Here is a 14,650-nt window from a genome sequence, read left to right as displayed (position 1 = left end):
CAACGGACCGAATAAAATCATAAAAAAAATCCCATCCTGTTTTCTTTTTACTGGTGTAAAAATGTGATGCTTTTGCTCTGGAAGATTTGGAGAAATGTGATTTAGTATTGTCATCTCTTTCACTGGACTACTGTCAGCTGTTCCTGTGCTTCAAAAACATGTGAGCTTACAGTGACAATCAAAAAAGAAAGAAAGAAAGAAAAAAAAAAGTTAAGACACTTCCCTCATCAGTCAATATCCAACTTTATGGAGAAAGTCTTTGTTAGCCTAGTGACTAAAACACCTGCCTGATACTCTCAAACCTTCTCTTTGGCATAACAGAACACAGAACTCCCACTGAGTGGCAGAGCATGAAACCACACAAAGAACTGAAAAATGCAGAGCAGACGGCAAATGTGTCACCAGGAAGAGAGGAACGTCTAACTCTATAATGCCTCTTTTATAGTTCAGACTGCATCTGGCACAACTGCAGTATGATCCCCATTTGCTAATTCCTGTGGTTTACATCCATCCTGTGTTTTCTTTTACCAGAGACATGATGGCTCTGCCTCTACTTTTTTTTACATCAACATCCCCATCTCAGGATGTGTGTGAGTGCAGGGATTCACAGATTCACAGAATATTTAAGGTTGGAAGGGACCTCTACAGATCATCTAGTCCAACCTTCCCGCTCAAGCAGGCACACCTACAGCATGTGGCACAGGGTGGCATCCATGCGGGTTTTGAAGACCTCCAGAGTAGGAGACTCCACARCCYCCCTGGGYAGCCTGTTCCACTGCTCTGTCACCCTAAATCCACCCAATCCCAATCCAGCGATCCATTGCTGTGTATTAGAATGGACAGAGCACTCAGTCTAACACGCCAAGTGTGTTGCCACATTTTCCCCTTTGAAAATGCCAATAAAGAAATGCTTCCCCTTGCCCAAGGGCCAATTAAAATAATCAAGGAATGTCTGTACCTTAATTGGTACAGATAGATTGTGTACGATAGCCTATATTTTATATTAAATTTTTATCTATCTTTTCTCCCATCATACAGCACAAGATAAAATCTATCTTTTTAGCACAGAACACCTCAAAAATGCCAAATGAGATATTATAGTGGTGGTGCAAGAATGTACTAGAAATTATGCAGTGAAGAAGGAAGACAGTCCATATCCCGAGAAAYTTAGAAGGATATAAAATTTATTCTCAAGAGATGATTTGCTCAAAGATACAGCTGTCGAAACTTGTGGTATCATAAAATCCCAACTCAATATTTCTTTAACTAGTCACTTCCTTATCCAAGTCACAGACTTATCTTATCCAATTTGAAAGTCATATTCTAAAGACACAAAGCCCAAACTCATGTTTGCCTGTACTGTGCTGAACCACAGCCCTGAACCAAGTGCTCTAGCAGGTAGAGTTACACCACAGATATTCCTGAGTTGTTTTTATCATTAATGTTAGGCAATGATAATTTAAGCTTGTAAAGAACGATGGCCTGATATTGCCATGTAGATATTTCAATTGTCTTTTGACAATTTTTGACTAAAACTTTTTATCAGAAAGGGACACCTGCAAGCTAAAATAACATATGCAAAAAAATAATGTTTTTAATTGGCTCAATTTTCCACTTTTTTYCCCCTTATTTCTATGAGATATATTTTGATTATATTATTTCTAATATAGTCATTTTAAATTTCTATACTTTTGAAGCATATTTCTGGAAGAGAACACATCTGAGTCATTCTGGAAAGAAAAAAAAAAAAAGAAAAAAAAGGCCTTTGAGGCGTTCTCAACAGTAAAATATAGAAACAGCAGCTGTAGTCATTTGTGAGWCAGATCAACACGTTTGACTGGGGTTTGCTTGCTGCTGCTCTCCCCCATCCTGAGGGGCTGCGACCGTGGGAGCCAAATGGATGCTGCAACGCTGATCATTAGCCAACCTCCCTGAGCAGCATTTAGCACTCGGAGAAGGTCAGGAGAGGTGCACAGCATCCCTGAGAGCACAGCTAGAGACACTTTGCTTTTCCGACCTATGTCTGAGCAGCAATGCTGAGCAGGGCTCGCAATGAGGATGTACCTGATGTCTGCAACTAGAGTGGCACAGAGAAAATAATGTTTTCCTGGCATTTTTCAAAGGTCATGTGGTGCTTCTTCGGCTGAAAACAACATGAAAGAAAGGAGTAATGATCAAAGAAAGAATAGGAGGCAGGGGAAGCCTACCTTCACACAGTTTGTCCTTGTCCCTTACAGAGAAGCTCGGTATCGACTATSTATCTGACTACTCTGTAAATACAAGAAGTGTTACTGATTTGGCTGTTTATCTTAATCACAATGAAATACAGATAATGTAACAAATTACCTGGATTGTAGTGCTTGTTTATAGACCAGGTTGCAGGCTACTATAAATAAGCTCTGCAGAGCTAGAGTCCATGTACTAAATTGGCAAGATCTGCTTTTCAAGGAAGCTTCAAGGAAATTTTCAGAGTTCCCAAGGATGCTGTGTGAATGGATGAAATGAGATTTGGTTTAGACCTTCTGAGAGTGTATTTCATTTAAAAAAACTAACTTCAGCCAATGCAATTTTGGATGTGTCTTTATTTAGCGTCTTGTACTGCATCCAAGATGTTGCTCAGTCTTGGCACAAGCAAATGTGCACTTTGACGTTCACTGTAGTATTCAGTCATTGGAAAAAAGTACTTGAAATGTTACTGTTGCATGCCCTCAGAAGTCTATTTGTTCTTCATTGTATTAAATTTTCTTAGATTACATGCTTCTTTACTGGAAATAAGAAGAACTAAGCAAGCATGTGATGCTACCCATAATTTGGGTTCAGACATGGTATATCGGAGCACTGGACTAAGATGCAAAAGATCTGGGCAGGATTCCAAAACTAGGTAAAAATATATTAATAACCAGGCAAAGTACTTTGCTTTCTTTAAGCTGTCTGCTCACAGAAATAAGAATTTTCTTACCTCCCAGAAACATTACAAAGATAAAATCTGTTTGCAATGATGCGGTGTTCCAGAGAGGAGGGCTGAATGCAGGTTGCAGGCCTATGCTTCTGTAGCTGGGAATGGCTGAATGGCCATAAGGAATGGAGGAGAGATTGATTTCATGATGAGGTACAGTATTTTAAAAACTTATTTTTGCAGAAAGTAAGATTCTCTAGCAGGCAGATGCTATCTTTTTTTTTTTTTTTTTTTTTTTTTTTTTAACATCAAGAATCCTGGTCAGGGTGAGCAGGGGAGGTTGTGATTTAAAATATCTACTCATTAGCATCCCCTCAGAGAGGCTGAGGGCATCTTTTCTGTGCCACCTGCTGAGCATCTACCATGTACATCTTTATACCCTAAATTATGGATTAAAAAGTTATCTAGTTCTTTTGTTTCTCTCTCCTTGTTCCTGTGCACAAACATGATATTTGATTAGTCACATGTATTGAGTGCTGCAAAGTCCTGTTTGAAAAACAAGACATCATATACTTTTATGTAGAAGAAAAGAGCATTTCTCAAAGGATCTTTATGTTTTCTCATTATGCTGCTTCACTCCTTGCTTACCCTTATTAAAACACAGAATAGAAGATGATTTTTTTTTCTTCTTATGCTCGTTCTACACCAAACATCAGCTCATAGGCTGATTTTGTGAAATATATCAGAGATGTGAGGAAGGAAGAAATTTTTTTGTAAAGTTGCTTTTAGCACTTCATGGAAGGCCAAGAACTTGATCAGTTCCTACAGTTAACTACTTTCTCATTCTCTAGAATCTGTACCTCCATAAATCCTGGAGAGAGAAATTTGTGCATTAAAGTATAGCTACTGCATTATCTGTAGTTTAAAAAATGGAACATTTTATGAGTGCTACACACACTGCAATTTAGAAGAGAATAATAATACATAAACAAAACTAAAAAGGCAAAAAAATGGTGTTGATTACACTGAAAAGGCAAACATTCAATTATTTTCAAGCAAAATACCTATTGCATAACAAGGCCTTATCTTCCAAATGCAAAAACTAGAACTAATGCGGTGTTAAATTTCTGAAGTTAAAGACTGAAAAAACATATATCAAAAGCTAAGACTTGGCAGTACTAAGTCAGTCATACTGCATATTTTATAGCATACATTAGTGCTACAGAGTAATACATCAGGATTTGAGCTAGGAAGGGGAGAAAACAGAAAATTCTGCATCTGTGCAAAGAAAACCACCAAAAGAAAAAGAATGGCTATTGTGGTTTACATAAGCTGCAGTGTTATTGTGGACACAATATTATTATGAGCACTCTCTGGCTGTAACTTAACCACTGAAGTAGTTTTAGTCTCCTTCTATGTGAATGCTGTCCTCAGGCTCTGGGATAATGTAGTTCCCTTGGCTCTCCCCTGAGACGATGACTGTGACCATGGCAAAGGTGTGGATTTCTCAATGCCTCAAGCTCATCTCTGTCACTTCAAAGGGTGTCTGCAAATGTCTGCTGAAAGCAATAATGAATCTAGTGCTCATAGACTCTCTCTGGGTACCTGCATATGACACTTCTAAAACTGGAGAAGAAAGAAAAAGAAGTATATAACTGAACTTGCCTATTCAGTTTATGGTTTTCTAAAGAAAAAGATGCTCATTTAAGAATGAGAAGAAATCTTCCCCAGAATCATCAGAAACTGATTAGCATAACAGTAACAAGTATCCATAAAGTGAGAGGATATAGATGGGGTTTTGTTCCCAATTTTCTTGTTAGCAGTGTACAAAGCAGTGGGATAATTATGTGCACATCTGGATTGAGGATAGATAAGAGGAAGCTGAAAAGAGGAAGCAAAAGTCTTGTTCATATTTGAAAGCCAAAGGCTTTCAAGAGGTCAAGAGCTTGTTGACTCTGGTAGAAATCATCCACCTAGATGTGGATGATAGAACAGGAAAAAGGCAACATATGAGGACAAGAATGGGGAAGTCATGATTTAAGCAGTGGAACTTATAGCCAGGGGTCATCTGCACTTACTAGGAGGGAATGAAAATAAAAGGATCTCTCCTGAGCATGTTACAGCAGTAACAGTCCATCTGTTCCTCTTAATGCAAGGACTGGACAATTCTGGACATGCTGCCAGGGCTGGTCTCCTGCGCTGGGCAGAAGAGCTTAAACCACCTCATCTATCCCAGAGACGCTGCTGGGCTCCCCACAAATGTACCTCATGCTCAACCCCTTTCTATACCACAGATRATACAGATTTTTATTCGTAATGTTGCATTACTACCAGATCTGGGATTGGGTATCCACATATTTTTATCCTTTTTCTATTAAACATTATGGACATTTATTAATTAATTCTGTGTCCTGGTATTTTTCTATAACTATTCTAAGGCAGTCAATATACCCAGCTCAGGTTCAGTATTCAACACTTTTCATCATTCAGTGAGAATTTGAGTCAGACCTGAGCAGCAGTGATTTGTATTGATCTGGCTTTCTAACTTTTACATTGTAGATATTGAATTTCTAGACAGTTTTGCATTAAAAATAACCTCGTGGAAATAACAGAATATAGATTATTGTGTTTGTTTCTAAAGCCCTTTTTCCTAATGTCTCTCTCTCCTTTGCACCACAGGGTCAGTGTTGTACCATGTCATTCCTAGCAGGATCTCCCTTGTCCTGTATGGAGACTCACAGCTGCCTCCTACATTCTCCAGCTTCCAGAAACTCAAATCCATCCCCCATCTCCATCTACTTACCCCTAATTCTGTCAGCTGTTCACATGTGATTATCCATGAGCTGGCATTTGCCTAGCACTGAGTCAGACAAGAGCATATGCGCAGGCAGCCAGATGCTTTTAATTATTGCTATTTACAAGGGAGACCAGAGCCATGGTAAGGAGCTTGGAAGCCTCTAAATTACTAAATTCTGTCTATTTTTTCAYCATGACCTCTTTCTACTTTGTTTTTATATGAGCAGTTGTATTTTCAGACCTTGTTGTAAATGCACAACAAACAAGATGTGCTTGGAAAGGGCAAATTTTGCTACAGGGAATATACAGCTACCTCAGTGCATTGCTACTGCTGTGGACCCAAAGGCCTGAATCTCCATCAGCCCGTAGCGTATTGTGACCAACTACTTTCTTTTGAGATTTCTTCTTCTTTTTTTTTACTTCTCTAACACAAAAATTCTTCTCAGCTGATCATCAGATCTTCCAGAGAAAACAAAACTAAATAAAATATATCAGAACAAAAGCTATAGAGCAATACAGAATCCAGTTAATAAAAGTCTGCTTTCAACAATGAGATATTTCAAAATGCACATGATGTACAAATGCAAATGTCAGAACTGCCTGCAGCATAAGACACAATAGGAAACAGCATTGCTATACCTGAACACAAAGATGAGCTGGAGAGAGATAAAAATAGATTTTGTTTTTATTCTTCCTTAATCAGAAAGGCTGTCAAGTCAGTTATGTTGAAACAGAAGAGAGAGAACTGACTTGGCTGTACACATGCAAGCACACAGCTTTTATGCCAAGTTGTGATAATGTAAAATAGATTCTTAATTTAAAAGAGAGGGCTTACACCAACAGCACTCCAGAAGAAACCACTTTATCATGATCTCTGATCGATAAATTAAATTTATAACATTAGAAAAGGTCTGTCTATGCTTGCAAATGAACAATATGCCATGACATATATACAACTTTTTCTATCCGTCATGCAAAATAATGGTTATTTGCTGGCAGGATTGTTCCTAATTTATTTTTCTAATAATCTAGTCACTGAGTAGCTATAATGCTTATTGATTGTGATTCTTCCAGATCAATAGCATATTGTCAAAACAATCCTTCAGCTGTTCAATAAAACAAAACAAAAATTGATAAAGTAGTATTGACTGTATGGGAAGAGCACCAAGCACTTCTCCATATGCAATCATTATGTAATTCTAGCAAGAAAAGCAGGGCTGTAGCTCTCCTAGATTTGGTCATATGGAAGACAGATGTTTATTTTAATGTAATATCTAAGCTTCCTTCTTAACCAGTTGACCTACAGAGGGTAATGGCTTTGAAGATCAGGAGAAATGAATAGCCTTCTAAAGATGGCAATCTCACTTCAACAACTAGGTAAAAGCCAGGATTTTGATGGTTGTTATAAGGTCATAGTACACCAGTCCTAATAAACACTACCAGTAATATTAAACTTTGTATGATACAGTATTTTATCTAGAAGGTTGAAAATATTTATCAGAAGCCAAAAAAATAGTTTGCTGCTCAGTTCCTATAACAACGTGATCATTTCATTCTCACATGCAGTTACACTAAAGCATGATAACACCACATGGACTGGGAAAAGTTCTCCCTTTCCACTGATGCACTCTGAATTTCCTCATGAAGAAATACATGATGCCTTAAGAAATACATAGAATAATTGCGATGGAAGGAGTCTAACCCAATTTTCTTTCCTTAGCTGTGGATAGGTTTTCAGCTTCAGACATGAAATTCCTGAGCTTTTCTCTAAGAATCCTGGGATTAGGTTTAAAAGAATAAGGTGTTTTTTAAACATAATTATTTTCCTTTGTTGGTTCTGAATCCTTTTGGAGACAGTTTTGTCACATCTTTGAGCATTTCTTACAAAATGTGATTAAAATATTGTAATTAAAGCACTGTTAATTAATATTTTTAGAAGATATTAATGTAATGGCTATCTGCCTGCTCAATAACGACTTTAGAAAAAAGAATGCAAGCATAACACCAAATATTACTAAGTAGATGTTAAAATTGCAAAAAGTAGGAATTTGAAAGTTTCACTAGCAGTGGAAAGAGGCTGAAAGTATTGCTATGAAGTAGGATATTTTAGCTGGTTCAGTGAGTTTTGGGGAGCCCTTAGGCTCACCATGAGTCTGTTTATTCACTGCACTGTTTTTTACCAGAATTGCAAAATCTACATTAATTTTCTTTTTGTGTCGGAACCCAAAAGAAAAGAGATTTAAATCAATCATCAATCATATATACAGAAAAATCAGTGTATCATCTGGACTAACATTCTGAACTAATGCTTTTATACAGGATACAAAGCAAACAAGGGAATTTACCTTCCTCAGTACTGATTAGTGACAGGAATATTCTTTAATCAGGGACAATTAACATTTCATTCTGAGATGGACAACAGTGCCTACTTGTGATTCTGAAAAATCAAAAAAAAAAATACTGCAGGTTAGAAGGCTAGCGATAGAGTTTGTGGCAGTATTTAAAWTTTTTTCAAATTTTCTTCTTTTTTTAAAGACCTAGAATAATTGCACAGTTTATTCTCTAAGGTTTTGCTTTGTGAGAGATAGCAAATAAAGCAAACTCACATGTTGTCTGTCACCTAGACAGGTGTTACTGCAAGCTAACAAAAGAACTAAAAAAAAAAATCAAAAAAAACACAGAGAATAGGCACAAGCCTTATTCACTAAATAGTCATTTGACATCCCTTTTCACAGAGTCTGCCCCTTGGGCAAGAGTTGTTGTGATAAAGATAAGCTCACATTGTAAATGCTTACTTTATAGCCAACTACAGTGAACTCTGCTAAAGGCAATGTTTATAGTTAACACTACTGTGCAAATTTTTTGCCACTTTTGATACAGCTAGGAAGACGACATTGCTGATATTTCTTTCTATCTCTTATGCTCAATCTTACTGATATGTATTTTTCAAGACTACTAGCACTGGAGAGATCTTAATCTATGTAAGGAACATGGTGCGAATGAAAAAGCAAAAAATAAACAAACAAGAATCGACATGCAAAGTTAGTAATGGAAAGAGGATTTCCTCTTGTTTTCTAGAAAAATTAATAATTTTCAGAAATACCTGTGTTTTAGAGCATTTTAAACTTTATAATGATATATAAAAGCATTACTTTAGAGTAAGAGGAAAGTTACTCTCTGCAGGTAACATAATTTGGTATAAAACTAATCTTGATATGTACAGTTCACTTGGATTTTAGATCCGTTACTTGTTTTAGAGTCAGCTAAAGTGTAATATAATGTCTTAAGATCAGTCTAGCTTTGCATACAAAGAAAATTTCTTTGAAGTTAGATGCAGGAAGTGAAAGTCAATAGCAGATTCAACATGTTCTCCATTTTCTGCTTTTGGGATATAAGAATGTGAATACAGATAAAATGGTATTGATCAATGTTGCCACCTATACGAACCAAAGATTTTATGACACTGATGTCATTTAATTTATTTTTCAAGAAGAAAATAGGCCTAAATCATAGGCAGGTTCAATCTTTGTGATAACTGCAGGTAGCCAGAAATGAYAAAATAACCCACTTGCTCTTACTTTTGTGGGATAGCCCAACTTGAAAAGAAATATGTTCCTCTCTGTCATAGGGCTGAGGTGTTCTCCATAGCATGGGCATCTTACAATTACTGCCATCTAAAGAACATCTTCTTAGGACAAGGTGCAGTGCAGTATTTGATCACTACTTTCCTTCTATCTTTGAAAAGCAGATTTTAAGTTTGCACAAAGCTGTTCTTGAGACATCTTAATTAAATTATTTCTTAAAACTATATGGTCAAAATTCCAAAACAATAATCTAAAACCTACTACCCAATCTGTGCTGTCCACATTTGCAGAGATGATCGTGTTTTTGTACTTACTTGCAAGTGCAAACTGTTTAGGCATCTCTTAATCCAATTTTGACTTAGGAACGCACAGCTTGCTCTCAGAAATATGCTTGCATGTGTAATTAAAAGATATGGGGTAATGCTTACAGCTCCTGCCAAGGCATTCAACAGAGAGCTCCCTGGAGAAGGAGATGAAAGCAGCAAGCCACACAAATCGGAATATGGGGCAGGCAACAGCAGGAGAAAGGAGCAGATAAAAGGTTAATACAACATTTGGGAGAGCAAGGCAGGGGTTGTATCCCAGGCAGGGCTTAGAACAGGACTTGAGATTCACATGAAACAAACTGCTAGGTATGAATTATGGAGATACAGTTCTATCTTGGGACTTAGGGCAACTTTATAAATCATGCCTGCTTTCCTCTCATGGTTTATGAGAGCAATGGAAACCCTTGATGGAAATATAACCTCATAAGCCAGATACCTGCTATTTATTCCCTATCTTGTGGCAAATTTTTGTTTACAGCAARCATGACTTACATCTACTCACATTTGAACTCAAGGACGCCCAGGGACGGCAAGTATACCAATAATCTGCARTGTGCCAAGCCCAGCAGAATATCTTGTGCAAGTATCGGAGGGTGAGAGGAGGAGGGAGATCGAAGGAAAGAGGCAGAGTATTTCTGTGTGCATTTGCAGGGAAAGGAAGGTGGTCGAGTGGAGGTTTAGGTTAGGCGTGTGAGAAGTAATGCAAATCCATTTCAAAGACTTGCAGTCACACAACTCCCATTAAAACCAGTGGGAGATGTTTGGCTAAATTCCATGCAGCACTTTGAAATTTGAGGGGAAAGTCTTTAGCCATTAAATGTGATGTAATTTAGTTTGAAAGCTTAATGAGAGAGGGAAAATAGCATTTGGGGGCAAGGCATTTGCATAGCCCACTTCTTCTGCAGGTGTCTAATTGGTAGTGATACAGGTTTCATTAGAATACACAGCAGGTTGTGGAGCTATCTAAAATGCCACTGAAGATAAATGCATTTTATTATCAGCAAATGTAACTGCTTGCACTGGGAACCAACAGGGGAATATACTGTGTGATACCCACCCCCCATCATTCATTTCATGCAGCTCTGTGGAAAAACTGGAATACAAAAAGAATTATTAACACCTCATACATTGGATACTAGTTTTGAAAGCCACAAGTCTGGCGATCCAAAGTAGGGGTGGATAAAAGCTATTTATCACCTTTATTAGTGCTGTGTTAACTGTGGTCCTGGAAGCAGCAAAAAGGCAGGTGGTGCAATAGAAGCAGAGTGTGAAGTTAACTGGCTTCYGCACTTTGAAGGCACAATATGAGATGGTAAAGAGGGCTAATACCAAATCTTGCATGCTGGAAATCAGTTCCTAGCTATGCTGTTCACTTGCAAGTATGTGGTATTTTTGCATGGACGACATTAAGGGGAAAATGATCCTTAGCTGGGAGAGGACAAGCATTATGGGTCCCAGACCACAAGGAAAGAGTATCTTTGGACAAGCTCTGTGTCCCAAATCTTTGTTGAAATAGAATGTGATTGTAAACGTATATCTGTCAAACAAATGGAAGCAAGTACAAGAATATGCAGCCTTAAAAACACAGATACCTGAAATGCCAGACAAAAGCAACCAGCTATCAAAGCCAAAATGGAGACATAGGAAAGCATGGAGATACAGAGTTAGAGTATCCCAAACAAGCTTACCTCAACCCAWTTCTAATGTTTACATTACCTTGTATTTTCTATCTATTTTTATTTGTTATAGACTTTAATGAATAATGAATATTTCTATGTGGAGATTTTTTACGGCACCTGATAAAGAATCTCTTGGTCCATGGCTGAGACTCATAGGCACTTTGCTTACAGAAAAGCCGCATTAAGAAAAGCATGGCTATTAGTTATAAGAAATTTAATAATTAGGACTATTTTTTTTCACAGGTGGGGTGAGTAATGAAGGAATTAATTTTATTTTGTGTTTTTATCCTTCAAACTTTTAAAATAATGTCACATTTCCAAAACAGCTCTCTCTGCATATTATGTGACCATAGATAGGCATCTCCATTTGTCAGAATCTGATTTCTTCTAAGTAGCATAAAAGCTTACCTACATTGCTAGTAATTAGCATATTGGTAGGCAGGGATGTGTGTGAAGGTGATATTTTTCTTCTTTGTTTTACTATTACTTTCCAGAAGTGCCCAGGCTTTTACAATGGAGAAGCTGGCAGGTGCCTCACTGAGCGCTTCAACAAATGCCTCGACACAAAGATGGGGAATCTGACAGATATGTTGTGTCCACACAGGCTCTCAATAACCAGGGCTGCTGGTTATTGACTCTCTCCTGAGTTTCCAGGATGCCAAGCAGTGAAAAACCGCCAAAGCTAAACGTGCCATCCACTTTGAGTTCCCACCAGTACAAAGATTAAATGAGAGTTTTTTTGTCAACTACTACTAACATTTCTGCTGGGTTTTCATACTTCATACTAACCACTTGCCTGCTGAGACCTGCCACAGATGCAGCACAACATCATCTGTCTTTGGAAAACTGTTATTTTCAATTATAGCCTGTTTCATGTAAAYGGTGCGTGTTTCCTAAATCCTATATCTTGTCTATTAATTAGCTGAGAAATATACAAAGCTCTGCACTTAACTGCATATTGCAGAATCTAGTTTAGCCTAGTTTTCCAAGAGAAAAAAAAATCCCAGCTTCGAGCATCTTACTGCCTTGTCTGTTCTTCTACCCTCTTTCTGTCTAACTTTCTTTTCTTCTTCCAGCTAATTTTTGAGCCCTCTGGCAGATTTTAATCAAATCTGACAGATATATGTAGATATTAGACTCCTGCAAGTTTTATGAAAAGAGAAAACAAGGAAAAGGAGAAAAATTCTCTTACTGTATCCACTGAGGAGAAAGCTAAAATGTGTCTACAGTGTTTTTCTGCACACTGGCTTGGTGGCCAGCACAGGTACCTGGCAGAAGTGRGCAGCACAAGTGTAGCCTGCAATGAGGCTAAGCTGGCATTTYATGCCTAATCAGGTAGATAAGGAAGGGGAGAGTATGTAAACAATTTCTCAAGTGCTTTCAGGTGTCTCTGGGAAAACTCAAGCTTGTCAGAGATGAGAGATGAGAGGAGGGATGATTTGAGGAAGACCTGAGAGCATGTCGTAAAGGCCACTGAATGGAGCAAATAYGTGAGAAGTTGGGTGAGTGAGGAGACGGCGGCTGCAGATACTGTGATAAGAACTGTGGAGGATGCAAAACCATGGAAAAGCAGGTCTTATGAAGTACACAGTCCATGRAACAGTTTATTTTGGTTCTGCTATTTCTATTCCATCCTTCTTGGGATGCATACTTTGCACACTTCTTCTGATTTGATGTCTAAGAAACTTTCTAAGTAATGGAAACTAAAAATGTGTTATTCTACAGTAGTGCTCGCAACTTGGATGGTTCAATGTGCAAGTGATGTTCAGCCGTCCAAGTAGCTTTTCCTGTATACAACAAAGCCTTGCTTATCCAAGTCCCCTTTTCAATTACCAGTATAAATGTAAAAATTTCCTGACCTCATAGAACCCYGACTTTATTAACAGATTTTGCTTCCCCAAGTACTGCAATAAAACATTTTAAAAGTGAGTATTTTTATTGTTTTACAAACAATGGAGAACAACTTTTTAAATGAATTCACTGATTTTGTAAATTACCCCTGAGCAGGCTGCTAGATCTTTGTATTTGTTTATTTGTAGTAGTTTGCATGTACAATTTTTAATCTCCCATGGAGTTTTTTCATAGGAGGTCACTATGATTATTTCCTATTTGCTCTGTGTGCCATTTGATTAATCACCAAAATCAGAGGATATTATTTCTGCTCCAAGAATGGATGATCTATGTCTTATAAACAAGAAAAAATGCTTTGCTTATTAATGAGTAATACATGAATATCTACAGCTTTTGATGACTCTTGTGATTATGGCAAGAGAAGGGCTTTAATAAAGGGCCATGCAGMTTTCTTCTAGGTATGAAATGCTACGAATCTGGGTTTTTTTTTTTTTTTTATGTTGATGATTCTTTCCCTTTTCTTGAATATTCTTGTGAATAAATTATGTTTTGTACAAACGTTTGTGACTAAAATCACTGTAAGCATGGCTGAAATAAATCAGTAGATATAGTCATAGGAATATTGATAACTATCTTTTCTTGAATATTCTTGTGAATAAATTATGTTTTGTACAAACGTTTGTGACTAAAATCACTGTAAGCATGGCTGAAATAAATCAGTAGATATAGTCATAGGAATATTGATAACTATCTTATTAATGTAATGTACATCCAGTTTAAAAGGGATGGGAGTTTAATTCCATTGGCTATTCTAGATAACTCAGGTTTCCAAAACAAGGAATTCGCCAGAATTCCTATGTAGTTCATGAAAAAAAAAGAAAAATAGATTTTTTCATAGCCTAAATTACACAAGAAGTTCAGGCCTATGTTGTTCTTAACAACATGTGTGGATACCTTATAGTACGCTGTGTGTATGAGAAATGTGTGGTACTTATTATACAAATCTTCACAACAGCACAGGTATTTCTAGTCTTACTGTAAATATACAGCATGAGATAAGTAAGGGCTTCAGAGAGATTTCTTTTCAAAATTTGCCCATATTAAATTCAGACATAACACTACATGCAAGAGAGTACACAGAATGAAACAGCTTTGGAAAAAATAATAATTAAACTTATCATAAAATATATGCTTTCTGACAAGGGCACAGTACTGCTTGGAAGGAAAGCATGAATAAAATGCTGTAAAATGCATAATTATCACATATAAAGTTGAAAGAAAAAAAAATAAAAAAACAAATGATAGAAATATCCATGCTCTTCAAAATGTCAAGTTGAACACCTTGCTGTGAGCCAAACTGCTTAATATATGGGTGGCCTTCAGTTCTAAAATTCTAATGCATAAAGGACAGCATGAAAGGATCTTATAACTTTATGAAGACAACAAAAAACCTGTAACACTTCATTAAAATTAAATCATCTACTAACATTTCTGAAGAAATGCATTTTTGAAGTCTGA

At 37.1% G+C, this 14,650-nt stretch overlaps 1 protein-coding gene across 4 annotated transcripts in view; it reads right to left on the bottom strand.

Moving 5' to 3' along the window:
* NKAIN2 (sodium/potassium transporting ATPase interacting 2) overlaps nt 1–14,650 on the bottom strand; it is a 280,639-nt gene that overhangs the window by 134,000 nt on the left and 131,989 nt on the right. For 3 of the 4 annotated variants that reach the window (XM_026054592.1, XM_026054593.1, XM_026054595.1), the window contains exon 1: nt 2,347–2,358. The exons of the other annotated variant lie outside the window; for it this stretch is intronic. The gene's annotated coding sequence lies outside the window, so the exon portion shown is untranslated. Of the gene's footprint in view, nt 1–2,346; nt 2,359–14,650 lie in introns of those variants that run through there. 4 annotated transcript variants of the gene reach the window in all.

Source organism: Nothoprocta perdicaria, unplaced genomic scaffold (assembly GCF_003342845.1).
Source record: "Nothoprocta perdicaria isolate Ctin4 unplaced genomic scaffold, notPer1 scaffold_123, whole genome shotgun sequence".
In the NCBI taxonomy this organism is placed as follows: domain Eukaryota; kingdom Metazoa; phylum Chordata; class Aves; order Tinamiformes; family Tinamidae; genus Nothoprocta; species Nothoprocta perdicaria.
Note: the sequence above shows the minus strand (reverse complement) of the source record. Positions and strands in the feature narration are given on the sequence as shown.